The 11,738-nt window shown below is 40.4% G+C and overlaps 1 pseudogene; it reads right to left on the reverse strand.

Annotated features, from left to right (window-relative positions):
- Positions 1–1,702: 1,702 nt before the first annotated feature.
- Positions 1,703–2,578, reverse strand: LOC114630397 (annotated as a pseudogene).
- Positions 2,579–11,738: the final 9,160 nt, after the last annotated feature.

The raw sequence follows: 11,738 nt of genomic DNA on the forward strand, positions 1-11,738 counted from the left end.
TAAGTTCCTAGTCAATAAGTCATTATTCTCATTCCCTAAAGAGTTATAGCAGTAATAATGATAAACTCTTAGGAAGAGAAATTGTTTTGAATAAAGTCAATAAGACATTTTTATACCAGGCCTATATATAAAGTAGGTGTGTACACCTGCACCTGAATATAAAGGTGTAGAAAATGATACACACTATTACCTGTATGTAACTATAAGGACATCAGATATTAGAACATTTCCTCGTCATAAGAGTTTGTAACAATCTAGGCAAAAATGAAAACTAGACTTTTGCCTTAAGTACCAGCTCTAATTCATAGTGAGTGTCTCAACAACCGTACTGAAAGGATGCTAGAGCCACATTTCAAAAACAAAGCTTCTGAGAACAGTAGTGATGTCTACAAGGGCAAGACTGGCCATGTAGATCCTGCCTTTTAGTCATTTTAGCAAGGTTCCTTCAAGGACTAGCAGAGTCTTTACATCAACATTTCAAATTCCACCAAGTCCAAAAGTCCTGAGTATTTTCAGAATAAGAATATTTAAAGTACTTCTACCACTTTGGACTCTGTATTTCCGTTGATAACAACTAGTCAGGCTCTCCAGTGACCCAGTAACCCAGCTATGATCATTTCTTACATCAGTTCATTAAATCTGTATAACAACAGTTAAGGACATGGATTTCCTGTTTTCCTTCATCATTTGTTTGATTTTGTGTGCATGGGTGTTTGGCTGTGAGTCATGTGTGTGCCGAGTGTCCGTGGAGACCGGAAGAGGGCATCAGTTCATCTGAAACTGGAGTTGCAGATGGTTACAAGCTACCCTATGGGTGCTATGACTGAACTTGGGTCCTCTGCAAAGGCAACCAGTGCTCTGAACTGCAGAGCATCTTCCCCAGTGCCACGTTTCCATTTTTATTTTTATTTTTTTTAGTATTTTATTCAAGTTTTATTTTAAGTAATGTTAATTACAGTATTTGAAGGGGAGGAGCTAATTCCACACAAATTGGAAGACTGTAATGTACCCATTAAACTGCTAGAAAATAGTGGTGAGGCTACAAGAGGAGTCAGGTGAGATCCCTAGTGTTCTCAGGGTGTGACCACAATCACCCGCCCAGCTCAGAGCCAGAGAACCCAGAAGCTATTTCTTACTCTGGTGCAATGGCAAAAAAAGAAAAAAAAATTAAAAAAAATAGAAGAAAGAAAACCACACCACAACACAAGGAAGAATTACGTCCTGAATGACTGGCTCCGTCATGCTCACCCTCTCCACCCTAAAATGACACAAAAGAAATAGCTAACCACACCCTAAAGACTACTTTTGGTGTAAAACAGGTAACTGATGGGCTAGGATGGGAACAGGGTGTGTACATGTTTCCGAGCAAGCAGATAGGATTGGGACACCAGGGTTTGATGCTCAGGAAGTCACAATTTCATCTGGGGGATGGGTACAGATTTACAAAGGACCCACACGCTCCCACCTTCCACTTGCAGCCTGGCATCCCTAAAGGGGCTCCTCCCCAATCCACGCCTACAGCTAAAATGGACCCTTTCTGGAATGGGGTTTCTGCTGTACCTCTGAAATAAGAAACGCCTTGAAGCCGAGTCATCCTTAGCCTGGAGGTCTAACGTGGTATTTGTCAACTCTCTCATCCCCAATATACAACATTAAAAGGTACACTAAATTCTGAAGGTAGCTATGCTGCAAAATTGTTTAAAATTAAACGATTGTACAATATTCATTTATGCTTGAAATTCCAGTCCTAAACCAAGCTTGTGGCCGCCCGCGTTGACGTTCTTGCCATCCAGCAGGGCTGACAGCGTCAGTTTGATACCTGGTTTTAGGGTCTGCGTGTACCCTAAGCCAATCAGGCTGGAGTTGTTCACTTTGGCCGAAAAGCAGGCATCAGGGTCGACCTGATACTTGGCTGCTATTCCAAAGCGAGTGTTACTGTTTCCTGCAGTCCAGACGAGACTGACAGCAGTCTCCAATTTCTTGTTCACTTTCTGGTAAATGGAGCCACCAAACTCTGTCCTGTCGTTCACATTAGTATGAAGCTGGAATTCGTCTGTCTTGTAGCCAACTGCAAAGTTGCTCTGGGTCATTGGGGACTTCGAGGTCTCAAAATTCATCTGGTAGCCAGCCAGCCAACCCTCATAGCCAAGCACCAGAGCGCCGCGGATTGAGGGCCCAGCAATGTCAAAGTCCATGTCACAGCCCAGGTTGATATGCTCTCTCTTGTACCCTATCTTGATTTTAGCATTTTTTTCCCAGTGTTAGGTGAGAAAGATGAATCAAAGGTCAACTTCAGTCCACGAGCAAGTTGGTCTTCCACAGTGATCTCAGTGCCTAGGGTGTTGTCTGTGTTCCACTTCTCTGTAAATGTCAGCCCATACTCAGTCCATCTGTACTTGGTTTCCAGACTGCCGTTCACTTTGGTGGTTTCTGTGTTGGCAGAACCTGAGCTGGTAAATTCCAATCCATTCTCGGACTTCGTTTTCAAATCAAGTTTTATTAAGCCAAAGCCGTAGCCCTTGGTGAAGACATCCCTGGTGGACTTGCCAAGATCAGCGTATGTGGGAGGCACAGCCATGTTCTCGGAGGCGGTGACGGCGGGAGCAGCGGCAGCTACCGCGGGGCGGAGGTTGCGGCGAGGAGGCTTGGAGCGCAGCGAACCACGTTTCCATTTTTAAAATGACAATAAGTCTCACAACATTTTTAAAGTGAAAACATGTTCTCATGGGCAATTTAAAGGTAGCTTCAAGTCTTGACTAACGGGTCTTAGAAGTTCAACGTTAAGGATAAGATGTTTCTGGAAGCCGTCGGAAAGCATGCAGAAGCGAGAAAGGGCTTTCCTTCAAGTGTCAGGGGAACATGGTGCTGTCTAGTTCTGGATTTCACAAGTGTAGAGTCCAGAATGCTAAAAAATAACACAAAACAACAACACAAAAACAAACAAAAATAAAAAGAAAACCACATTTCTGTTAGTTTAAGCTATTACGTTCACATTTCTGTTAGTTTAAGCTATTACGTTTGGGTAATTTGTTACACCAGCCTTAGAAAAATAAACAAAGGAATCACATTTAAAATAATAATGCCCCTAAAACATTATAAAACAGAAAAATGTCACAGGAACTTTAGATTCAAGCTCCAGAGAGCCTCATATCTCTATCTACCCAGCACTGGGATTGCAAGTGTAAGACACCACACCAAGTTTTTTAAGGGGGATCAGACTTGGGTCCTCTTGTTTTCAGAGCAAACACTTTGGCCTAGTCCCACCATTTCTTTCTCTTGTTTATTTCATTCCCTCACTTATTCATTCTTGTGTACACTGAGCCGTCTTTCTGTCCTCCCTTGGCTCCACCATTTCTAAACAAGTGATGTACCCTCACTGTGCTAAGCACAGATGAGCATTTACTCCCTTCTTCTCCTGAACAAGTGTCTGACAGATACCAACCTCTCAGTTGCCATCCAGTAACCAACAGAGGACCATACAGATATAACTGTTAGCCTGATTTAGTAAACCATGGATCATGGTGGAAATCTTTCAGCCAGGTCTCTTGTTTGAAGGCTGCAACACTACCTCTCTGTAAAGCCACTCTGGAGTGCACTCGCTCTGGCTCATCTCTGCATCTTCTGTTAGCTGCAGGGCAAGCTCAGGGGATGAGGTGACCTCCCTGTGGACTTACACTCTTATCACTGTGGGGTTCTTTTCATTTTCACGTGGAGTCGTCATCCCAGGATACTAATAAATTTGGCCATTTGAATAACTCCATTCCATGTGACTACATTTTACAGCATCCAGTTTAAAGTTGGGCATTAATGATAGTAGAGAAAAGGAATTATCAGCAACTCAAACCAAAAGGAAAAAACAAACTCTCCCTACCAGGGAACCTCTTATTCATGCAGCTTGACCTCAAGCTGGAGGATTAGGAGATGGCTCAAAAGAACAATGGCTCTGTTTGCCTGTGGAGTCATGACCTGTTTCTTCTAATTAAGACGCATATTCTACTTGAGCATAACATGAAAAACTGAGCAAAGTGAAGGAAGGTGAAAAATGAAACACTTTTGAAATTACCTAATCCTATTTGTTTTGTTTCCCAGATGTTACCAGCCACTTCCACTCGGAGCGTGATGTGGTAAACACCATCTATTTATTCTGTTATGACAGGCTGAAATCATTTGTAAGGCCATTTCTGTGATTAAAAGTCCAGAAAACTGTCATAAATTACTAGGTAGAATCATGCATTTGCAAATATCATAAATAAATATCATGATGTTTTTCTTTTCCAGCAATCACATGAAGCAAGCTAGCTGCTGACCCACACCACCCATACTTCTGTGGAGAATGAGGCCTTCTACTCTAGGGGAAGGGACTGGATGTGTTCTCTATGGAGAATAAGATCTTCTATTCTGCTGGACGGTCTGGGTCTGTTCTTTAAAAAGAATGAAGCCTTCTGCTCTGTCTGGGGAGCTTGGTTCTGTTCTCTAATGCAAATGAGACCTTTGATCCAAGCTTGGGTGTCTGGGTGGTCCCTAAAGAGATTGAGAGCTTCTCTCCTAGCTGGGGAGCCTAGATGGTATTTATAATGATCCAGACCTTCCACTTCTTCTGCAGGGCCAAGGTATGTGTGCTTTATTGTGAGTCAGGCTGTCTATTTCTGCTGGAAGGTGTGATTGTTCTCTGTAAGTTGCCTAAGAAAATGCTGCACCTTAAATGCTAGCAATCAAACACCAGTAGTCTCCCTGCATCCTAGTGTTGATTCTCACCCTGGAGTTCCTAATCTTTATAGGCACTGCTCTGAGAGCAGGCACTGAAGTCTGGATGGTCTCCTAGCTTCAATATGTACTGCCCAGAATGTATGCAGAAGGTAACTAAAATTAGCTCTGCCTTAGCTTCCATGTAAATAGAAATAATACCAGTTCCTCCATGCAATTATTGTATGAAGTAAATTAATAAGTACATATACATTATTTAGAGTAGTGGTTGGCAACTAAACAATGTTTAGTGTTGTAATTCTTCGATGCATTTCTTGGTTGTAATGGAACTTGACTTATCTTGTCCTGTTTTATGTAATTTACGAAATGAGACTAAAAGAGAGGAAAGAGAGAGAAGAGAGGGAAGTGAAAGGTAAAGAGAGGAGAGGAGAGAGAAGGAGGGGGAAGGGGGGAAGGAAAGGAGACCAGCGATGCAGTCTATATAGCATCTGACTGCAAACACCTATGAAATCATTATGTTACAGACCATCGCCGAGACTTCCTCAATAGTGAGTTTTCCATTACACAAAAAGAAGGTGGCATATGACCTTATTCTTTAGGCTCCGAATTTTGGAGGTTTCAGTCCTTAGTTTCATGGTATGATTCCTTTGGGGTTTATGGTGACTGTGCATGATGATCGAATTTGCTCACTTTGTTACCAGGAAAAGCCAAAGAAAGGGCTGAGGTCCCAGTTACCTCTGCCTTGATATCCTAGTTTGCTTTCTGTTGCTGTGGTAAATACTGTGATTGAAGCAACTTGGGGAGGAAAAGGTTTATTTTATTGAACAGTTTATAGGCCATTGCTGAGGGAAGCCAAGGCAGGAATCTGGAGGCAAAAACTAAGTCAGAATCATAGAGGAACACTGCTTACTTGGTGTCTACTCAGAACATGGCTTACTCAATCTACGTTTTTATATAACTCAGGGCCACCTGCCCAGGGGTAACAGTAGGCTGGATCCTTACATAGCCACCATTAATGAAGAAAATGCCCCCACAAGACAATCAGATGGAGGCAATTCCTTGATTGGTATGTCTTCCCAAATATGTCTATATTTGTGTCAAGTAGACAAAGACTTACCAACACACCAGGCTTTCATACAATTACAGAACAACTTTGGACTAAGGTGTGACTTCTTAGAGTCTCCATCACCTTCCAATAGAATCATGGGCTATGAACCAGGTCTTTGTAGGACACTGAAGACATATTTCCACACTGTAGACAACTCTCAGACAAACATTTAAACACAAATATTTTCTGTTTGGTGATGTGATTATGGAAATCAGAAGTTGGAGAAAGAGAGAAGAAATGGAGAAAGAAAATGGACAATACTCAGAGAGATGGCTGAGGCAGGAAAGGTACTAGTTACAGGTCCAGTGATTTGAATTTAATCCCATATGATGAAAAAGAGAACACATTTGTACAGGTTGCCTTCTGACCTCCAAGTGCACGTGTACACATAGGAAAGAGAGAGAGGAGAGAAAGAGAGAGAGAGAGAGAGAGGGAGCGAGAGGAGGGAGGGAAGGAGGGAGGGAAGGAAAAAGAAGAAATTAAGCTAACATAAAGATAAATACAACATTGAGTTGACCTCCTTTGTGTGTGTGTGTGTGTGTGTGTGTGTGTGTGTGTGTGTTTGCATAGACGCATGTGCATCCATGCAAACACACAGATTTGGGTATGCACAAGTGTGGAAGCCAGATGAGAATGCTAGGTGTCTTTTTTTTTTTTTTTTACTCCTTTCCACCATACTGTTTGATATAGAATCACTCTCTAAATCTGGAATTCACCATTTCAGCTAAACTGGCTTCACAGGGAGTCTATCTCTGCCTGGCCCCCAACACTTTTATGTAGATGATAGATATCCAAAACATCTTCATACTGTGTAACAGGCACTTTATCTACTGGGTCATATCCTAGGTCCCAAGTTTACCTTCTCTCTGTAAGACTGGGCACTACATGCTTTGGGTTATATATGACACTAACATCGTCCACCAGAGAAGAAGACAGAAAACATAAATCTGTCGCCTCCCATTGCTCAATAATCAAGTACTATTCCATGTATGGAGACATGCTGTGAAATTCTGAGTTGTATGTGCATAAAGGATAGATAATTTGTAAGAGAATGCCATTGTTCTAGCTAGATTTTTGCCAATCTTACATAAGCTAGAGTCATCTGGGTAGAGAGTCATCTGGGTAGAGGAAACCTCAACTGAGAATTTGCTTCCACGAGATTGGCCTGTAGACAAGTTTGTCAAGAGTTTTCTTTACTGACAACTGATGTGGAAGAGCCTAACATACTGTGCATAGTACCACTCCTGAGAAGGTGGTCCTGAGTAGTTTTTTAAAAAAAAACTGGGAAAGCAAACCAGTAAGCAGCATTTTTCTACAGCCTCTCCTTTAATTTCTGCCTTGAGTTCTCACCCTGACTTTCCTTCACATTGAACTATTATCTGAGATATGTAAGGCATATAAACTTTTTCCTCCCCAAGTTGCCTTTGGCATAGTCTTTATCACAGCAATAGAAAGCTAACTAGGACACCCATGCTACAGCAATGAGGAAGATATATCTCCTATGATCCTATGAAATTCATAAAACCTATGCCTAACTGGTTGTTCATGGCAGTATCTGGAATAAGAGATAAAGTCAAAATGATACAAGTTGTATCCAGTTATCATTGAGATGTATCCTAAAGAAGATGAAATGTGTTTAGAGGTTGGACAAGGTGGCATACACCTTTAATCCCAGCACGCTAAATGCAAAGATAAAGGTAGGAGAATATGTATGTTCAAGCCATCTGATCCACATACCTAGCCCAGGATACATGATCCTGTTTCATTATAAACTTCAACAACCAAACAACTGAATATAGACATCCCAGATATATGCTTTTATTTTGAAATCCTAATCAAGTCTATGATTGTAGACAATTGATATGTCCTGACTCAAAATATCTATCTGAAGGGGCTCTCCCAAAGTCAATATGCAAACCACACCCCCTCACTTCATTCATTTTCATTCTCTGGCTTCAATATCAGAGAATCTTAAGATGGAAATTTCATAGAAATGTGGATCATTTCTTGCCATGATTAGCACAAGTCAATGCCTAGATGACTCTGGGACAGTCCTAGGAAACGAAACTATAGCTCTTCTCAAAGCTGTTCTTCCTTCCTCAGATGGTTCTGTTAGAGAAACCGTATGGCCTCTGATTAAGCCAAGGAGAAGTAACTCACCTAAATTAATCCATGTGCTCCTCATAAAAAAGCCCAGATCTCTTTTGACTCCATTGTGACACAAAATGAGAGAATCAGTATGAACCTGGGACAAGTGGGAAAAAGCATGCGGCTATCTGTTACTACTGAATGCTAAATTATTTTTATCTTCATCTCTTAGAAAGATGAAAAGCAGCGCATTTCCTTCTTTAAGATTTATTTATTTTATTTATATGAGTACATTGTAACTATCTTCAGACACACTAGAAGAGGGCATCGGATCCCATTACAGATGGTTGTGAGCCACCATGTGGGTGCTGGGAATTGAACTCAGGACCTCTGGAAGAGCAGTCAGTGCTCTTAACCACTAAGCCATCTCTCCAGCCCAAGCAGCGCATTTCAAGGGTGAAGAAATTTATGTCATGTATGCAATATTGGATTGTTCTTCACAAAACCACAACAGTAGCACTGAGGTTGCCAGGTAGCCAGTGTGGTAGTAGATGAGGATCGTCTCCAGGACTCATCTGCTTTGAATCAAGCATCAGTCTAGTGAATTAGGTGAGGCGATGGCAGGGATCATCATGCCTCTTCAGGGGCTGGAAGCTGTTATCATTTCATCTCACCAAACACAGAGGCAGTAGTTTTTACTTACTACCATATCAGCAAGTCATTTCATATATGACATGGAATATGATCATACAATATGATTTCATATGATGTGATATGACATATCAGTCATTTCTATCCAGCTTTGTTTGATTCTAAAAAGAAAAAAACACAAGTCATATGAAATGTGCTTATTACTTCCAATCTAGGGTTCGCTACAAGTAGGTTTCTCACTATGAGTAAGTTTCTCATGGCTCAAAAAATTAAAACTAAAACTTCTAAAAGTTTCATCTGCCTATTTCACTACAACATAGTTGAAGGACCCTGGAAAATATCCCACTGGATATTATATCTCAAGGAATAAAAGTAATGAGGAATGGCCCCTTTCTGAAGGGACTAGAATGAGGCCTAGACATCACAGAGTGCTACACCCCACCACACTCTACAATTGTTATTGAGAACTACCAGTAAAGGGAAGGAATGAACGGGTTGGTAAAAGTTCTCAGTTGCAACATAGAATTATTCCGCATCTTTTTTTTTTCTTTTTCCACATGTGTTAAGTTTTGGGATTTATATGCTCGCCTTATACTGTACTATTTTTTTCTATCAAAAGGTATTCTAGTCATTGTATAATTACTGCAAATGTAAAATTTGCAGTTACATAATGAAACCTGAACTTGAATTTTCAAAAATCAGAACACACAAGAATTCCTAAGCTCAGAATTCAATGCTCAGAACAGGGTGTAGGAGCATCTACCTCTTGGGCCTACAAGATGCCTAGGGTAATCAAATGATAAGGTGTATCAGCAGGGTAAGCAAATGGGCTGTAGATACTCACATTGGACAACAGGGAAACAGCCACTGCTCAGAAACAGGACTTATTAGGAGGATGTTTAATGTACAGAGGAGCTGAAGATTTGAGATTTGCATAAAATTTAAATTGATAGAACTCATAACAAAATCCTTCCAAAGTCCTGATTTAGCCTGTAGAGCCTCTCTACTAGAAATGGCTGAGATCCTGGCTAAGAGAGTATTAGTAATTCAATGGCAGAATACTTGCCTATGTATATAAGGTCCTATGTTCAATCCCCAGCACGGGTAGGAAGAAATAGGAGGAGACACACAGAGGAAACTGATAAGATTCTGACAGTAAGATAGAAGATAGAGCAGGCAACAATAACACTGTTCCCAACTTTACAAAACACTGCTTGCTACAAAGGAAATCACTCTAATTTAGTAGCACAAAGCAATAAGAATTGTATTATGTTCAGTATTCTGGAGTCAGAAATGCACACAAGAATGGACTTCCTCTGTCCTCCAAGGTATGATCTGGAGCTTCAGGTGGGAAGAGACACAAGTCTTAGGGAGATGAAGCGTTGGAGGCTGGAATCAGCAGCAGCATCTTCAATTATGAAAAGTGTCCGGCAAATGAACTGGGATGTCTCAAAAGTTCATGTTCACTAGAGCTGACACCTTCAATAACCGCACATGCTGCTATTGCATATGTCTTGGGTTTCTGCATAGCATGGCGACATCTGTACACTCGGGTTCCTGCCATGGTGTTCAGGAGACCAAGAACAAATGTTCTGGTAAACAAAGGAAAATGTGTACCTTTGCTTCAAAAGTCACATAGTGTCAAGCCCTCTTGGTCTTAAGGGGCTGGGATGTAGGGATGTACCACACTTTTCAACCTGAAAATACTCAGAGAATTTGAACCCTATTCTAAAAAATAATAAAATAAAAATTTGAGGTGCTGTGTGGAAATGCTGATATTCTAGTATCAGAAAGATATACACCCAATCTGGCTCTTTGGCCAAGTTGGCATTGAAAACATTATTTAATATCATTGATTTCCAATTACCAGATCAAAAATGATGATGCTCATGATATCTTGTAAATGTCCAGTGAAAGAATGATCATTTCCTTCTTATCATACTGATAAGAATTTTCACATTTATAGAACCCACAAGCCCTGACTGGTCTAACCTGAAAGCACATCAAAGCCCCAACTGGAATTCTCAGTCCATTCCCATGACGATGCTTGGTTTGACTGACTCACAATACTGAGCAAATAAAGAGCTTTTTAAAATGACTGCCTGCTCTGAGGACTCAAAAAGTTACCTGTAGGTTTTAGAAAGGGAGAAACAGGAATTACTAAGTGGAGAGCCAAGGATAGAAAATCCTGTGGTGCTTACATGCCTGAAGTTAAAGGAGCCTTACAGTATCTGCGCACATTATAAGTAACGTAAATCACCTCTGGGCCATCCTACAGCGCTAATGAGCCTAGTGAAGCTCGGAGCATACAATATTTATTTGAAAGAGGAAATGATTCCATTTTCATTTTATTTCTAGTTCAGCAAAGCATTCAAGTAGCGCACAATAAGCCTTTTGATTACATGTTTAATTCGTTCTGATGATTTGTGCGTAGTAAGGAGAGCCCAATCCTAGAGATTCTTGTATGAGTGATGTTAGGACCGTATAGCTCTAAGGGGGTTCTTAGATCCAATTCTACTTAATGCTATTTCATAGACTGAGCTAGAAAGGCATAGAGCCTAGCTGACAGTAGTTAAAGCTTCTCTGCATACATCATAGTCTCAGAAATGTCTTCACATATCTCTCCAGCAAGACCAGTTGCTGTGCTGAGTATACACACTCAGGAACCTGTAACTCTTTTTGTAATTAGTAACTATTTTAATTACAAGTCCCCACATTACAACATTGATTAGAATGTCAGAGACCATCTCATTTAGCTCCAGTGCCCAAAACAAGGCTTAACTCATTTTAAGTACTCAATAAAAAGTGGTGACTAAACATCGATGCAATATTATTCATTATTTTTGTTTTGAAAAAAATATGTAAATACTTACATATGATGTGATATGTGCCTAATATATATTATATGATATATGTGATATAACGTGTGACTATACATGTAATTTAAATATGGTATAAAATATACATCATTTCATGTCATCTATAGTCATTTTATATGTAATTAATATAAGGTACAGGCACATGTTTATTATAAATATATAAAAATTTGGAGTAATCATCTCTTCTGATATAGATGCATAGTTATTAGCAAGAAAAGGAATCCATGTATTTCTTCTTCAAACTAAGTTGCACAACAGTATTTGTAGTAAAGGGGTAGAGAGTGGGCTTGGAGAGTGTTTGGTGACTG

The sequence above is a fragment of the Grammomys surdaster genome, unplaced genomic scaffold (assembly GCF_004785775.1).
Source record: "Grammomys surdaster isolate TR1022 unplaced genomic scaffold, NIH_TR_1.0 67, whole genome shotgun sequence".
NCBI lineage: Eukaryota > Metazoa > Chordata > Mammalia > Rodentia > Muridae > Grammomys > Grammomys surdaster.